General features: G+C 37.9%; 1 non-coding gene across 1 annotated transcript; it reads right to left on the bottom strand.

The window, feature by feature from the left end:
* Window positions 1-2,686: 2,686 nt before the first annotated feature.
* On the bottom strand, window positions 2,687-2,816 carry LOC149289156 (small nucleolar RNA SNORA35). Its single transcript, XR_016277386.1, has one exon. It is a non-coding gene; the product is annotated as a small nucleolar RNA SNORA35 (small nucleolar RNA).
* Window positions 2,817-10,786: the final 7,970 nt, after the last annotated feature.

Raw genomic sequence — 10,786 nt, 5'->3', positions numbered from 1 at the left:
ATGAATTATGTGCTGCCTTCTAACATACATGCTGGGGTCCATATACTATTTGCATTGTCTCTGATATTCATTAGTTGCTGCCAAGCTAACCCACAACTGGGTCTCCTGGGTATATATTTTCCCCTTAGATGAGACAATGGTGAAGTCTAAAACAATTTACAATTAAAATGTGCATTTATAGCAATATTAAGTCTAATTAAGCAATTAAAGACCTCATTTAATATCATGCTGCAAATATCCCCATTGCACTAAGGTCTCTCAGCCTTGACCCACTGCATCATTAATCATTACTCATATATTATTACCTTTGGGTATTTCCAATTTGAGAAAAGTGGCTCTGTGGGTTTGCCAATCACAGATTGTGTATGCCCATAGATTTACATGTAATATCCTTAAATTAAATATCGCGCAGTTATACTATTCCAGAAGAATGAGCTTTAAAAATGGTGTTCAAGTTTACTGGACAGAAGTAAGCAGTGGATCATAGTGCTCTATTTCTCACATACCCTGGAAATCAAGGGGTTACAACAGTGGTTTACATATTAGTTGTAAAGGTGTTAATTGGAATATGGGATACAGACAGCCTTATTGAAGATGAGAGCGGGTCTTATATAATCGATCTAGCCATTTTTTACGTTTTGTAAATGGCATTGAAGACAATAAGCCCAACGCATTTCCTCTTGTCCTGTTCACACCTTGTTCTGCTATGTGCTGACATGTAAGTGATGACCTATTTTCTTCACAGTAGTGAATCCTTTCCAATTATTCCTAGTGTTATTTCATTGGAAATGAAACTAAGACTCCTTGCAAGATACAATACCAAACCTCTGTGGGGCTGACTACAAGGTCCCAATTAGGATGTGATATCTGGAACATTTTGAGTTCTATACTTGATGTTCAGCCATATGTATGGATGGTATAATAAAGGTCTGTCACGTCTGCAAAATGGAAATAATTGCTACCTTACCACCCTATATAGTGAGGCAAAAAATTGCTTACTTCCACTAGATTCTGCCTTGTCTTTACTTTACCTTTTTTTTTTATTTACCAGTTACCCAACACCTTGCGTTTGCTGAATATCCGGCTTAATGGAATCCACAGGCTTGTTGAATATTCTATTTAAAGGAAATGTATCAAGCACCGGACAAATCAATTAATTAATTTTTATAATAGAATCTTCTAGTAAGGAAATATTTTTTTGGAAATAATATAAAACTCAAGTAGGTGACACCCTTAGTTAGAATGGCTTGTTGCCACTGAGCAAAAGGTCACAGTACATAAAATACATATATGAATATGAGTAGCAGTATCATTCGGTAGAAAGTGTTATGGAAAATGCCAGCAGTAGATGTGGAAACTCTTTATAATGTCTGTTCTGGAAAAACATGATATAAACTTTCTTTTTTGTAACACATGACAAATAGTTAATAAAACAAAATCAAATAATTTTTATTCCGGGGAGAAAATAAATAGCTTGTTAAACCCCACTGGCAACTTTAAATTATTTAGAAGTATTGCAAAGTCATACATCCAATAATCTATCCAGGAATTTAGATAAATGTAGCCCCAAAGAGAAACCCCTCTGAGTTAACACACTGGTGTTACGTGCAAGCACTATTTCTTTCGTTGATAGGGGGTCTATCAGATTCTGCATGTGTTCTCCTTGCTGTGTTGATCAATAGAAATTAACAGAGACCAAGAAGTCAATATCATATTATCTCCAGCACAGTGGTTATTTATTCTGTGTGTTAAATTTGTATAATGTGGACGTGATTCCAAAACAAATTTTTACAGCTGAGCCCCTGCTTCTTAAGAAGGTAGATGAATTAATGGAAGCTGGTGCAGATATTCAAAGCATTAACCCCTTCGTGACAAAGGCTGATTTTACTTTTTGTACCCTTCGTGACAATGGCTGTTTTATCGTTTCTGCGGTGTTTGTGTTTAGCTGTAATTTTCTCTTAACCCATTTACTAAACCCACACAAGTTATATATTGTTTTTTTCAGGACAAGAAGGGCTTTCTTCAGACACCAAAATTTTTTTCATATGATGTAATTTCCTATAATAAAAATAATAAAATATGACGAAAAATTGAAAAAAAACCACATTTTCTCACTTTTATTTGAAAAATCTTTTATTCATCATAAAAAACTACTGAAAAAACCTGCTAAATAGATTCTACTATTTGTCCCGAGTTTAGAAATACCCAATGTTTTTATGTTTTTTTGCTTTCTTCTACACGTTATGGGGCAATAAGTACAAGTAGAGTTTTGCTAATTCAAAACCATTTTTCTCTGAATCTGGTAATTCTGTCTCTATGTGGTATTTGGGGCATCTTTGAAGCCAGCAAATTAAATTTACCCCACCAAACCATATATTTTTGAAAACTAGACACCCCAGGGTATTTTAGATGCTGATAGTTTAACCCTTTCCATGCACTAATCCTACCACCAACCCTTGTCAAAGTTTGGGATAGTAATTGTTTTTGGTGTTTTTTTCACATACTTTGTACTTCAGGTGTGAAATTACAGCTCCTGGTATATGTCACTGTCCCACAACACCCCGATATGTGTTCATTGATACCCCACATGCATGGGTTTGTCAGATTGTTTGGGGGCAAAAGGGCCACATTTGGAACATGAGCAATTCAAATTCAGTAGGAATTTTACATCTGGGTAAAGAAAAATGCTTGTACCCAACTATCAGTAGGGACAGGTTACAAGAAAGCCTGGCCTATCTCCAAGAAGGGATTTGATCTAGCACCTTAAGTGGTCCCTCATGCCACGGAATGGACACAGGGGTCACTTGACAGTGCAAATAAAAACGCTTAAAAATGGTGGAGCAAATAAAAGCTAAAAAACAGTAAATGTAACAAAAAATAAAAAAAAAAATACAAAAATGGAGCAGGAACAAAAAAAAAATTAAAAATGGGAAACTGTGTGATACAGCTTGAAGCAGTCACCGACACAGAGTGCAGGTTTTCCAGGGCAATCTGGACAGTAAAATGTGGTGTCCTTTCTTTGCCCCCTGCTGTAGCATACCCTGCATCTCTTTTGGGGATTCTGCTTCTTTGCTGTAGGGGGGATTTTAAAAATAAAATGGGTAGCCCCAATTCTGTTGGTTCCCATCACTACTTGGGGACCAGGTGCATCACGGTACAAGATACCTGAAATTACTTCGAGCTGAAACTGCAAAAAAGACAGCTTCAGCCCAGTGTCTGCTTTTTTGTGCAGCAAAAAAGCGTTATAGGTTGCAATTTGCATTAGATAAATTGCAACCTTCTTGTACCAGGCCTTTGTCTTCCTCATAATGAGGTAGGGCTGTAGGAGTTGATCTGACAGATCAACTCCACCCATGTGCTTGTTATAGGCCCTGATGCACACTGGCTTTGTAGTGACCCCAGCTCTGCCACGGACAGAAACCTCCACGGTTCTCTCATCGTGGATGGTGCTCAGCATGCACACCTCTTTTCTGTCCTTGAACTTCAATGCCAAAAGCTCCTCTTGGCGTAGAGCTGAGGTCTCCCCCTTTCCTAGCCGGGTTCGTACCAGGCGTTGTGGGAAACCCAAGCGGTTCTTTTTTATAGAACCGCAAGCTACCGTATCGAAACAATACAGCAGCTTGAACAAAGGGACGCTTGTATAGAAGTTATCTACATACAAGTGGTAGCCTTTGTTCATAAGGGGGAATATTAGGTCCCAAACAATCTTGGCACTGGTGCCCAGATGATCTGGGCAACCTGGAGGGTCAAGGTAGCTATCCTTACCCTCGTATACCCGGAAGGCATGAGTATATCCTGTCTCGCTCTCGCAGAGCTTATACACCTTCACTCCATACCTAGAGCGCTTGGAAGGAATATACTGCTTGAATCCCAACCTTCCTTTATATTTCATTAGGGATTCATCCACGCAGATATTCTTTCCAGGTGTATAAACCTCTGGAAACCTGGCAGCGAGATGGGTAATCAGGGGGCGGATTTTGTACAGCCTATCAAACTGGGGGTCCTCCTTAGGGGGGCACAGGCTGTTGTCGCTAAAATGCATGAAACGAAGAATCATTTCATACCTTTGCCTAGTTATAGTTTGGGCAAAAATGGGGGTACTAAAGATAGGGCTGGTGCTCCAGTAGGAGCGGATGGAGGGCTTTTTTATAATGCCCATTAACATTGTGAGTGCCCAGAATTTAAGAAATTCTGGCACGTCAATGGGAGTCCATGGCTGTTTTGCCCAAAAAGAATTAGGGCTAGCAGCACGGTGCTGCTGGGCATAAATGTTTGTTTGTGTGACAATGTCTCCCAAGACATCGTCTCCCAAAAAAACCTGCACAAATTGCAGTGGAGTGAATCCTGTAACATCAATATTGATGCCAGGAATTCCAGAAAAAGGAGGGATAGCTGGCTTGTACCTATTAGGCGCTACCCATGCCTCTGGTGCACTGCCACGACTACGTGTGGTAGGCGTCCTAACAGCCACAGATACATCACTAGATGTATCTGTGAACTGACCAACGTCAAAATCTGACGCTGTATCAGTGGCCTCAGAATCTGTGGCCAAAAAGGCATACGCCTCCTCAGCCGTATACCGCTGCATGGTAAGAATTGCAGCAAAAATAGTGGGGAAGGAAAGGGTTAATGGCTATAATAAAAAAAAAAATAAACCTAAAAAAAAGTAAAAAAAACTAAAAAAACATGTAAAAAAAACAAAAAACCCAAAAACAATTGCCACTATGCAAGATCACTGTTTATGCAGTGATCAATGGCAATGAAGGGGTTAATATTATATGGGTGGATCTTATAAGAGCCTTTGGATCAATATATATATATTTTTATTAGGGAACACACCGATCTGTCTCTCTCCCTCACTAGAAGCAAGTGAAGGAGGGGGGCAGATCCAATACTGATCAAAGGCAATGTTTAGAAAACATTGCCTTTGATTTATCAAATCATGATCACTCTTATGAGTGATCTGACCACTAGGGGTGTTATTCACTGGATGTCCATGACATCCAGCAACACCCCCCCGATGATGTCAGCAGGCTCCGCCCCCCGGCTTGATGGGCGCCGCCATCTTGAAACACCGCGTGTGTTTCGAAGACACCGGCACCGGGAAGGTAAGTTGAGCATTTAGGAAGCGATCGCGAGTCGCTTCCTTTGCTAAACAGGTGTTGCAAAGATGCCTCGATACTGAGGCATCTTAGCAACACCAGCTAAGCAAAGGAAGCGACTCGCGATCGCTTCCTAAACCCGTTTTTCGGCGGCGGGCGCCGCCATGTTTGAAAGACGTGCAGTCTTTCAAACATGTTTTTTTTTTTGCTCCTAGGAGCGATCGGGGGGGGGCGGGAATGTTTTTTTTGGTGTTGCTCAATGCCTCGATGTCGAGGCATTAGAGCAACACCGTTTGAGTGAAAAAATCGATCACGGATCGATTTTTTCACCCGTTTAAAGACGTGCCGGTCCTGGCACGTCAATTGTCATAATCGTCACGATTTTCAGTGACGTGCCCGGACCGGCAATTGTCACGAAGGGGTTAAAAAATGCGGGGCAACAGGACTTGCCTTGGTATAAACATACAATTATTGCTATTCCTTTAGAAGGAAATGATTATTTGCAAATATAATATCGAAAAGAAAAAATGTCGGTGCGCTAAGCTAGTCTCAGGCTCAAATAATACAAATGTATAATATGAGGCCTACCAAACAGTGTGAGCATGCTGCAAATACAGTGTGTTGGCTGTACAATGTATACAAAAAACAAAATACTACGTGGCGGGTGAGCTTAATTATGCTTTGGCCAATTCATATAACCAAAACCTCTCATTTATATTATGTTTATATATTTGTTGCCAACTTTATTAGGGTGAGAAGCGCAGACAGTATTTTGTTTTTTGCAAATAGAATATCAACCATGTGAAAGCAAATTTCAGTTGAATACTACTGGAATTAAAATGGAGTTACCGTATACACCTCTGGAACTTACTTCCACCTAACCTCCAGCTTTCACCATCCCTCTCAATATACAAGAAAAACCACAAAACCCACTTTTTCAAAGAAAAATACCTATTCCGCTAGAACCCATCTTATCTCGTCCTGATACAACTTGCACGTTTATCTATGGACTATCTCTCATTCCCTTATGTTTTTCTACATCCCATTCCCTCTGAATTGTAAGCTTGCGAGCAGGGCCCTCTTTACCTAATATAATTGGCATACTCTTTGAATGTAAGTGGTTAAACATACTAATATTAATAATAATAATAATAATAATAATAATAATACAAAAAGCGTTTGATCAGCACAAGGAGCCAAAATGCAAACATAGCTCAGGTGCTTAATAAAATGCAAGTTTTCTAATATTGTTCACGGAAAATATGTAAAAACGTCCTTATCTCTTATGTTTAAAAAAACAACTATACTGTATATAAAAACACAAAATGGTCAAATTGGTCCACTCTAGGTTGTTTTAAACCAATATTCTTTTTTTTGTTAACCAAACTGAAATAGAAACACAATGCATATTTTAATATTTCATTGCGGAATGCCTATTTAAATAATAATAATACAGGAATGAATGATTATTATTACATGAACTACATTCATTTCAGATTTATTAGTTCAGCTCAACACTCTCTGCTAGATGTTAGCCCTTGAGCCACTGCAGGAACTGGTGAAGACATAAGATGAGGGTCCTCATGTATGGACAAACAGTGACCAGAAGCAAACCACTAACTGTACATACAAATAGACTTTAATACTGTTGTAATTTTTTTTACATTTATCAATTTTGTTTACAACATTCTGTTAAGTGGTATGTTTTTATTGGCCATGTGATATTTCCAGCACTTAATGTCTGATTTCCCATTGACGAGGCATCTCACAATGGTGGGACTAATTTTAGTTTAATTACACACAATATACTCATTTTTTTATATCACTTCGATTCCAGGTTACAAAGTTTATTTTCATTTACAACATTCTGTTAAGTGATATGTTTCCACAGGTCATGTGATATTTTAGCAAATGGATTCCAGGTTTTAAAGTTTTATCAAGACTTTTCAAGCACTAAATATACTCTGATGACATTTAAGAGACATGTAGACAGCCAGTCCAGGCACTAGCCATATTCTGTGGATATTTCCATTAGATATGATTTTCATTTTAGAAATAACTGAATTAGATGTTGCAGGTTTGCTATTATTTGTTCAAGATAATTCAGTACATTACATTTACATTGAATTTATTTATATAGCGCCAACAGATTTCCTAGCGGTTTACAATCAGTAATCATTTTATCCAATACTAGAAGCCTGTATTCCACCATTCCCCAACACAAACCATTAATTTATGGGTTCTACTGCAGACAAAATAGGGAAAGTTACTCATGACTATACTCAACCAAGATGTGGTCCTTAATAAGCACTGTTTACGAAGCTTTTGCATTTTTAACTTCTTCTAATTGTTCTAAATAAAGCCTGGCAGATCTAATCTGTGAAAGCTCTTCTACCAAGTATGTTATGATTGGAGTGTCTGACATGTTGGCACAACTTCCATAGTTTAAAGCCACCCAGCACCACAAATTATGGACTGCCTTCTTTTGCGTCTCGTATGAAGTGGCTAGTGGCACTGCCCTGGCTTTGGCCTAGGGCATTGCTGAAGATTAATACGCTAAAGGGTGTGACCTAATCTTTACGGTACAAAATGTTTCAGGAAATAAAGCTGTTGCATTCATCCTGTTGTGGACAGAAATCTGCTGCTTCGGTCTGCTTCTGCAGGTGTCTGCAGTCCCTGGTGAAGTTACTGTGGAGGTGGAAGAAATCATGAGCTTTTCACAGTAACTCCTGTGAGGTGAGGTCAAAATCATATTTTTCACCTAGCTCCACCAAGTACACTCACAGCAGTGCCAATAACTATTCTGGAAATTTCTGTTTTTAAACACATCTGACGAATTATGGCTAAACCTCTATACTCCAGAACGATGGATTCAAATAATATAAACAAAACCTGTTGAGAAAGACAAGGAACAAGCAGAACATTTGGTAACTTCCCTTGATATTCCACTCACCACCTACTGAACCACGTCATTAATAAACTGTGTTCTTGCTCAGTAAAATGTATTAATAAAGATACACTGTACACATGTATATTTAAAAACTTTATACGGATATGGGGATTTATAATAAGTACATGTCTATTCAGGACTGGTCATGGACATGCCTGTGGACTAGAACAGAGACCTATGTGATTTTTTAGTATGCTTTTCTATTTAAAAACATTAATATTCCATTCCAAATTGAGATTTCGTATTTAACTGATTCTTGTAAATAATGTCTATTGTTCTATTTAAAAAATAGTTCTGAGCAAAGTGTCATCCTTTGTTATAGATGGGCAAGCCAGCCTTGGTGCTACATGAGGCAAGCCAGCCAAAAAGTGGCCAATGTACCGAAGGAGTGTAGTAGATGAAACCAACTTGGGTCATCAAAAGGAAAAATTAGATCCAGAGCCAAGCTGGTTTCATCTTCTGCACGCCTTTGGTACATTGGCCACTAAGGTATTTTGGTCTGGCTTGAACTTGGCTCACCTTATGCAGCGTCAGCTAAATACCCACTAATGTTTGGTCATAGCTGGTCCCTCATGTGCAACAAAGGCAGCTCTAAAATTTTAGAGCCCTTATGCACAAAATATTTCTAGTCAATGTCTACAGCATTAAGTGAGAAATCTACCATGGTTCCTACCCCTTAGCACTTTCACATTTATATGTTTCTATGCAAAGTCTATCTGAAATGATATAGCCGCACATACTGGCAGGGAGAGATTTCTATTGTTATAGTGAATTTTAGAGGACGCCCTACTGTGTTTATGAATTATAATCCAACAAAATCCACTAAAGCATTATAAAAGGTAATATAATTGCAGAAGCATATTTTTAGTTTGCAATTATACATGATAGGAGAAAGAATTAAAAGGTGAAATATAATTACTAATCTTAAAATAAAACCTCAAGCAGGAAAAAAAACAATATATGTTCCAGCATTTAAACTGCTGAGAAAAAAAATGCAGAAAAATAAATACATTTTTGCTATTGTGCAATCAAATACTAAATGTGTTTTTTCTGAGCACATAATTGGCATAATAATTAAAGGAACAAGAATTGAAAATTCAGTAAGGTCAGATACTGGGTAGATCAAACTAAGGAGTATATCTGAATCTGTATATATGACAAGAGAAGACAGATATAAGCCAGGTGACAGTCAGAGCACCAATCCAGGATGCTTCACTTGTCCAATTAAGTGCTTCCTTCAAGATACGAGTGAAAAAAGAACCCTCTCTTTTCTATACATACTGAAATATTAGCTGGCGGAGGGCGGCTCATGTCAATAAATCCAAATGCAGCTTCTAGAGAAATGAATGGGGAAAATATGAAAGCACATTACAAATAACGCTTCCACATGTACAGATATATTCAGCCACTAGGAAGGGAAAAAAATGTTCAAACACAGTTTAACGCATAAAAAGACAATGGTTCGTCATATAAATTGATCTCTAGCAGAGATGTTATAGCCACAAGATGCCAAAATAACAATTTAAATTGAATTATATTTTGAAAAAGTGAGAGTAAACTTATAAAACAATATAAAAGAAGGAAAAAAATAAACAAAAAATAGTGGTCCTTAATATGAATCAGATGTATTATCTATAATGCAAACATTGGGACCACATGTGACTCTGCTCACATTAGAGAGGAGATCCTCTTCTTTTACCTTTATTAATATCTAGTATTCTAGGTTTACATGAATTTCAATTTCGAAATTACCAGTGGGTAGAGTCAGTGAAGGACGTATTTGGAAAATATAATTTATAAGTTGGGGTCGCATTAGCCAAAGCAGAAATTAAAGTGAAACAGAGTGATATGGGGAAAAAAATAACACGATTTTGTACCACACCGGACACCAGTTCCCAACTCACAACTTTCAAAGAGTATCGAGTATCATGCCATAAAAATCTTTTAGTAAGTGTTAAGTAAAAGAAATAAAGATTTCCTGGAATTCTGCTTACCACTACTAATAAACATGCAGCTCAACAAACAAAATTCTGAGAGGGATTGGGATCTGGAATAGAGAGAAGGGAATCAGGATAACTCACCTGTCAGCACACTGACAGTATAATAAGTTTTCAGAACAGCCCGTGAAGTATAAAATCACAGTGCCTGATGCAGACAACATTCCCTGCTCACTGCAGGAAATTAATATTCCCCCCCCTTTCATCTCAATGAGCCATAATCAGAATCTCACAGCAGCTGCCGATGGTGTCGGTAGGATCTGGCACAATTGTTGGCTTCTATACAGCATTGCTGAGCTAAAGCTGATCTTAATTCCTGCACAGCAAGATCGTCTCACAATGCAGAACTGTTTCTCAGGGAAATCTTTTTATATATTAAGGCACCTAGAAACCAGAGTCTGGGAGACTTTTCTTTATCTTGACACCCTTCACTGCTTAAGAGAACAGATACTATCTTGCTTCTCACATGAAGCTAAAGACCATGTCGAACAACCAAATGCATTAAGTTTGGGCCTTTTTTCTTCACCCCAGTCCTACCAGAACCAAAATAGACTTTTTAATATCAGGCGTAATAAAAGGGTGAAATACCTTAAAATACCATAAATCATCCAGTGTGTTAACTAAAAGTTCAGAATTCAGACAGCAGAGCTAAGTTAAGAGATGCAAAAATACACTGGATGACACAAAGCTTTTATTATCCATTAATTATAATCATTTCTAAAATGTTTTAAAGATGT

Source organism: Sceloporus occidentalis, unplaced genomic scaffold, assembly GCF_023333645.1.
Source record: "Sceloporus occidentalis isolate IW3139 unplaced genomic scaffold, rSceOcc1.0.p SCAF_48, whole genome shotgun sequence".
Lineage (NCBI taxonomy): Eukaryota > Metazoa > Chordata > Lepidosauria > Squamata > Phrynosomatidae > Sceloporus > Sceloporus occidentalis.
Note: the sequence above shows the minus strand (reverse complement) of the source record. Positions and strands in the feature narration are given on the sequence as shown.